This window comes from Halyomorpha halys, unplaced genomic scaffold, assembly GCF_000696795.3.
Source record: "Halyomorpha halys isolate HHAL.00 unplaced genomic scaffold, Hhal_1.1 Scaffold18.1, whole genome shotgun sequence".
NCBI lineage: Eukaryota > Metazoa > Arthropoda > Insecta > Hemiptera > Pentatomidae > Halyomorpha > Halyomorpha halys.
Genome location: NW_027114407.1, coordinates 367378 through 374970, shown reverse-complemented (window position 1 = coordinate 374970; position 7593 = coordinate 367378). Strand labels below are relative to the sequence as shown.

At 29.8% G+C, this 7593-nt stretch overlaps 1 protein-coding gene across 2 annotated transcripts in view; it reads right to left on the bottom strand.

Moving 5' to 3' along the window:
- LOC106680793 (galectin-8) overlaps nucleotides 1–7593 on the bottom strand; it is a gene marked incomplete at its 3' end in the record, with an annotated part of 48450 nt that overhangs the window by 36958 nt on the left and 3899 nt on the right. Inside the window, 1 exon segment of one of the 2 annotated variants that reach the window (XM_067051606.1) lies at nucleotides 5551–5662. 2 annotated transcript variants of the gene reach the window in all.

Genomic DNA, 7593 nt, shown 5'->3' with positions numbered 1-7593 from the left:
ATCATACATAAAAACCTTCATGTCCCCTATGTAACCGATCTAGCCCGAACCAGATATCACTCCTTCCATTATAAACTCTCTAACCACTCAAACCCTCTAGTTTCTAACCTTGCATCATCTTCCATTCCTGACAATCCTCCAAAGCGCTAGAAAAGAAGATGGCTACGAGACCAACTAATGTAAAATGTCATTAGAGTGCTAGCAATGGGTAGTTTTTCTACACGCCTGTAACACTCCAATTTAACTAAGATCATATTTCCTAAATGTATTATGTAATATACAGTTGTAAATTTCAATAAAGATATTAAAAAAAAAAATCTTTACAAAGAAAGACAGTTAAAACCTGCGAAACAATAACACATATCCAGTGCCTATCGGCAACTGCTGCCGTATAAAAAAAACGCCAGGTCTATCTTAACCCTCGAGTGCCTGTCTCTTACAGGTGGCACAACTTGGGGAACGTTTAATAAGTAAGTAGCTTTAGTTACTTCAGTGAGCTTAGATAGCTTAATTTAAACTATTGTATGAACTATTGCAAAATGAATAAGTATATTAACAAATATTTCTCGCTATAATCATTTTGTTGAAGGCATTCTGAAGTTCTAAAACAATTTTTATTTTCTCGATTCTACGCACCTTTTATCAGCAAATGTTAAAACAATTGTTTTGTTTTTTAATTGTATTTATTTTTTTTTGCCAAATTTCACCTTAAGGGCGTGTAAAAAAAAAAAAAATGCTCCACATGATTTTGGCGTGAGATCTAATTCACTATCAGAACCCGTAAACAAAATTCTGTATCACCTCACCCCATTGTAAATTCCTGAGTTAGTTCCGTAGTACTGACAAAAGTTAACAAAAATTTATAATACCCTACAAAGAAGTGAAGGTCTGAACAAATACATCACAAAAATAAGTAGATATAGGATATTTTTAATTATATACACATTCTTCTAGTTTAAAATTTAATTGATAAAGCCAGCCCTGATATATAGTTGCGATGCATGTGCTCCAACAGGTACCCTAGAATGTAGGTTCGAGAGATTTGATGATTTGAAGAAAGTCCGTACAATTACAGGACCTATCTAGGAGCCTTAACACAGGGAGGAGAACTAACAGTGAACTGCTTACAGTGACTGGTTACTCAATATCTCGTGATATTGGATATATAATATCCAGGTTAGGACATGTGGCTTGAAGTATGAAGTGGCGTAAAAATTAGCTAAAGGTCATACTAATACCTAAAATTATCATGGATACGACCCTTATTCATTAATGAACCATTGATAAATAAATATAGTATCCATGACATTAGTTTTAGCTATTAGTTTCGACTATAGCTAATTTTGGCCATCCTCTTAGAAGATGCTCTTTCGCATCTTTGTCGATTCTGTCGCAAAAAAAAAAAAAAAAGAATAGAGCAAACTGGAAAGCTATAGACCAAGGGATAGGAGGTCTGTAGAGCCAATCGAAAAAAAAACTTCTAATTTAATTATACATTATCAGATATAAAAGTAAATGAGGAGAAGATGGTTGGGGGTGCAGTCAATGAAACACAAATAAGTATGACTAACTTATTTTAATGTGCCGACGTTTCGGCTAGAGTTTCTAGCCTTCTTCAGGGCTAAAAAAAAACAAGATAACAACCATAAGATAATAACCACAGTAAGTATAGAAATATAAAAAAATAAAAAAGAAAATATAAACAAAATAATTTTACACAAACAATGAATAGTTTTACAAGATAGAATTAATAAAATTAAGTGATGATTATTTTACTTTTATCTTATTTTACTCTTTCCCCTTATTTACTCCACTTTTATCCTTTTTCCTGCCCACGTTATAAGTTTTGTACACTATACTTATAATTTGCTTCTTTATCATCTATTATTGTTACATATATTTTCTTCCTCTCAATTTTCATTTTCTTTCCATATTTAAATTTCAAATTAATAATAACTAATATGTTCATACTTCTTTACATTATATAACTTTAATTTTATTTCATTTGCTTAATTAAGTTATTGTACCCACTTTTTCAATTACCTATGTCTACATTTTATTTCCCGCTTCTCTCATCACTTAATTTTATTAATTCTATCTTGTAAAACTATTCATTGTTTGTGTAAAATTATTTTGTTTATATTTTATTTTTTATTTTTTTATATTTCTATACTTACTGTGGTTATTATCTTATGGTTGTTATCTTGTTTTGTTTTTAGCCCTGAAGAAGGCTAGAAACTCTAGCCGAAACGTCGGCACATTAAAATAAGTTAGTCATACTTATTTGTGTTTCATTGACCGCACCCCCAACCATCTTCTCCTCATTTATCATCCACGGTCAACTATCTCTCATAATTATAAAAGTAAATATTTTTGTGTACTAAATTAGTTAAATGGCCGATATAAATGTCTGGCCTTATCCATCCCATCAGCACATAGCTGTCAATTCACAAAAACAAAGTTACTTCCTCATAATTTTAAGCGGCATTCGCAGACGACACTCCCTTGAAGAACTTATGCATTGTGCAATAACCTGGATTCCGAAAGGAAATAACCCGATATCAAAACAATTCTTTTGAGTTCCATATAAACATGTAAAATTTGACTGAAACACTTTAAGTACAAGATGTTTAAGTAAAAAACGTAAAAATACTTAAAATGTTTTTTTAAAAATTCAAATATTTTTATAACTTCGTACTTTATTTTTTTCTCCAACTTATCCCAGCCTTTCTTATCTTTTGCTGAAAAGATAGCATTTCACACTCAATTAGTAATAAATGATAATACACTTACTTACTAAAAAAGGTTCTGCCACCAAAAGAAGGTTGGGAACCACTGTTATAGAGTAACTATAGAAGTATCTCAAGGATCGAGTCAGAAAACGTAATCTTTATAATTTTTATAATTTACAGAGTTATTACCTAGGAGTGGGGCGAAATTTCTTCTTCATTGACGCAAAAATATATTAATAGAATACCACAGCATCTTCAATGTGTTTTAGGAGCCAAAGCTTGTCTTACTAAATATTAATCAAAGGTTTTACCATTATCTAATACAGTGATATAGTAAATTAAAGTTAACTCACTTTGTTGGTTGGTTATTTCGAAAAAAATATTTATAAATCAAATTATATATGGTTAAATTTATCAAAACTGGATAAACTTTTTTTTTTAACTCATATTTGGACATTTTAAAGAATGCCGTCACTATTTACTAACAATAAACAAAATACTACTGACCCCAAATTTATCTAAATCAATCATTGAGAAGGAAGGATTGTTGTGATAAGGTTTTAACAAATAGTGACTGTGATAAATGATTTTAATTTTGGTTTTAATGTGAATATTGACTAATTAGAAATTGTTGTTTTGACCTGGGCAGAATACCCTGCATGGAGTTAGAGTTTTTAAATTATATAATTCCAAAAGTGTATTAAGATTGTCCCTGAAGATCCGGCCGAAACGTCGGACTTATAAGAAAAATAAAATGTGTTGAGACTAAAATGGATAGAAATTAAATTATTTATTTTATAAAGGAAGCTTTAGTCACATTGGTGTTTAAATTTTTAAAAGAACAACGCCTCCAGTCTGAATTATAGCACTTTTTCAAATTTTATTTGAATTAATTGAAATTTTTGTATATTTATGTGCATATATATATACCTTTCCATTTATTAGTTGAATTGTATTTGATTTTTTTTCTCCTTTTATTTATTATCAGAAGTTAGTCATCTTATGTTTTATGACATGACATATAGTTTTAATTGATTTGTTCTATATTTATTTTATATACTTTGTTAATTATTGTGGTTCATTTTTATCTTTCCGAATTCACTCTTTTATTATATTTTATGATGTTTTATAATTTCATTTTTATTTTGTACTTTACTCTAAGGCTTTAAAACCTAATTTTACGCCTGTATATTAATCTAACGGGATCAAACCCAAAATAAAAAAAGAATATTATTATAATTATACGTGTATGTGAATGTGAGAGTATGTATATATTACCTGTATATAAGTACATTATTTTTTAATAATATACACCAAATTTATTCAAAAATTATATAATTTTAATAAACCATAGGCGTTGATTACCAAAACGTTTTATGCCTGTAAACAAAGATAAGTAAACAAATTATTAAAAATGATAAGCTTTGATAAATACGGGATTTCAATTGTGTTTTCATGTTTTTATTATAATTATTTTTATTATTATGGTCAATTTCTACCAAAAAATGTGAGACTTTTTTTGGACTTGTGTGAAATGAAAACTTGTTTATCGATGGATCAACTGTACAAGGCATTAAAACAAATAATTCATAATCTTGATCTCTAAACCAATAATTTATATCCTTGTTCTGATGAATTTATTATACTTCTGTTCTCTTCAGATCGTTTCATTTCTAACTTACTGCCAGTAAAATTAACTGCTAAAAATTGATATATTCAAGGCCACCTTTCAGACAATCCAATGTTTCATTAATCTCATAAGTTTTAATTAATTACGTATTATTTTTTACTTATCTAAATTAGTCGCTGCAAAAAATTGCATTTTTTTTTTTATTTTATCTGATTTATAATAGGTGTATTATACTTCTGAGTCTGTATATTCCTACGTTTGTTTAAGCTTATAGTCATGGAAGTCAGGTTTCTTTAAAAAATTGTAAGTTTGAAATGTTTTTTCAAGATGCAGTAATCGGAATTTTAGAACTCTCTCATGTCGTTTTAGTCTTGAGGACTGGAAGCACTATTTGAGAACGTTACAATGGACTCTTTGAGAACCGTTCGTGCGAAAATGAGTTATTAAGTAGGTGTGTGAAATAGATGATAGATACAACACTACCTACAGTGAGCCTCCTCTGGCTTCTGAAAGAGTACAACAGCTCAGAGCAGACACGACAAAGCGAGAAGTGTGAATGACGCCCCTATAAGACTAACTCCCCGGGTTGCCAACTAGTTATTAGCCCTCTTATCTCTCGGTCTACATCTCTATTATATCTTGATCGATAACACTTAACAGCCAATGACGTTACGCTTCATGATGCCTTTATTTTTCATCGTTAAACACAAAAACAACTCAAGTTTAAAGATGAATTTAAAAATAAAAAAATAAAAAATTGCACATCTTGAAGAATTCGTTTATGTGTTTTATATACTTATTTTAATTTGAACTACATTGCAATAAAATAGAACTTCATTCCTGATAATCGGGATAAAAATTATTTAAAAAATGTAGGAGGTTTGCTGTGACAGACACATGGCCGGGTTCAAATGTGTCAAATACATTTACGATAAACAAAAATAAAAGTGTATCATAGTTCATTAAATAAACTTTTTTAATATCAGGTATTTTGGCTTCCTCATCCACTTACTCAAGTCATCGTAGGAACTTACCATTTTTGTTTTTTCTCTTAAATTCTAAATTTTAACTATTTGAAGCAAATATCCAGCCTTGAGAAGTTTATAAGCGAATGATGTCCTAACATGACCTACATTACATATGTATAATAATAAATAAAATTTTAATTGGCACATTGTTAATCATTACTTTCTTTTTATCACCATAAAATATAGCCATCTTTTGCAGTGACACACAGTGGACAAAATCTGCTGGACTCAAAGTCTAATTCAGCTGGCCAAAAAGTCAAATTCCAACATCCCTAAAAATAAATTTTTTTTTAGATATTTCATGTTTACATACGTGCAGGATGTGGGAGCGGGTAACTCATTGGTAAGCCTCTGTGTAACTGTCTCCTGAGACTGAGTTCAACTGTGGGAGCTAATTATTTATTCTGTTAGTTTAGCCGTGAGTCAACCCTGTGGGTTTAGGAGCATTTCTGGTGCACACCCTGTCTCTATAAAGTGGGTATTCTTAATCAGGGAAAAGTTCTGATGGTTAAGCTTGATCTGGGACAAATCACCTCCTTGCACAACTGTTTATAACAGTACTGCCTTACAATGTACTGCACCCCTGACTGTTCATAGGTTGTAGTGGTACTGATTTTTTTTCTAATACGTGCAAGATGAATCATGATAGTCTCAGTCCTTAATATCGTAGCAGAAATTAAATATTATTTTCAAATACAAACTTTAATGAGTCGTTTTTTAAAGATTATTTCGTCAGATGTAAATGGAGAAATGAATATCTCATCAGAAGGTATGATGCATTTATAATAAATTGTGTATCATATCCATGCATTTAATACCTGTTCTAGAGAAAAATAGGGTTTAAATAATAGCTTTATATAGCCCGTAAGAATCATATCTAACCGGTTCTTCGTTCAGCTTTGATACGTGATTTTAATTGTGTTTTCAGTTAGTAATAGAAGTAAATTTCCAAGGAAAAGGAGAGATATTTTTGGACTCTTGTGAAATGGAAACATGCTTATTGATGAACCAACTGTACAAGGCATTGAAATAAACAATACATAATCTTTATCTCCAAACCAATAAATTATGTCTTTGTTTTGATAAATTGATTATATACAGCCATTAACATCAACAGCTAAAAAATGATACATTTAAGACCAAGTTTCAGACCCATTCCCAATTTAGATAATCCAACCATTATCTAACCCATTCCCAAATTATTAAACGTTAAAATTAGTTTAATAGTATCACCCTGAAATCTAGTTTGTTATATAAATTTAGTCATCAGTATTGTGAATGATTAATAATTATGATATATTTCGAGAAAATGTTAATAATTATATATTCTTATTCTATATCTAAATTATTAAAATAATGAAATATGTACAACTATAACCCGTGGAGCGTCATGGGTGCAATATTTTGTAAGGAAGTACTGTTACTAACCCAATGGCAGTGCAAGGAGATGATCTGGTCAGAATCACATTCGACCGCATGATTTTTACTCAATTAAGGTTACTCACTACCTGAGGCTGGGTGTACCCCTGAGGGGTCCCAAACCCACAGGGCTAACTCACGACTACAGTGACACAGAAAGTAATCATCTGCCTCGGCCGGATTTGATCTCGAATCCTTGGAGTTAGTGTGACTTATCACTGAGTCACCTGCTCCAATATTTAAATTATAAAGAACATAAATAATAAATTTATATGCTTCTTATAAATTAATTATTGTTAATAAACATTAAAACTGCATTTATTGCCTTTTGATTAAAGAAGCTTATCATCATAATTATTGTACATCCAAAAATAGTAGTTTTCAATAGTTTTTCACATATTTATCTTTCATCTCACAAATAGCATTTTTAGGTTGAATGAGTGAGAGAAACTTTTTATACAGAAAAAAATATCAGATATCTCCCAAACTCAAAACAAACCATCCTAGAAGATTTTAAAAGCCATTGAATTTAAAACAATAAGCAATATTTTCCATGTTTCTTTTATATAAATAAATAACGTACAATGAAGATATTGTGTATAAATAAATCTTAAGAAACAATAATTAATGAAGTATGAAGTAGGAAATGTGTTTTAGTCCTTTGAGGATTTTTAGACTTTTTTTTTTTAAGTTCGAGTTAACTGTAAATAGATATTATATTATTTTAATTATATTTGATTAAATCTTTTAAAGACATACATATGACTTGATTTTTGCTACAAAA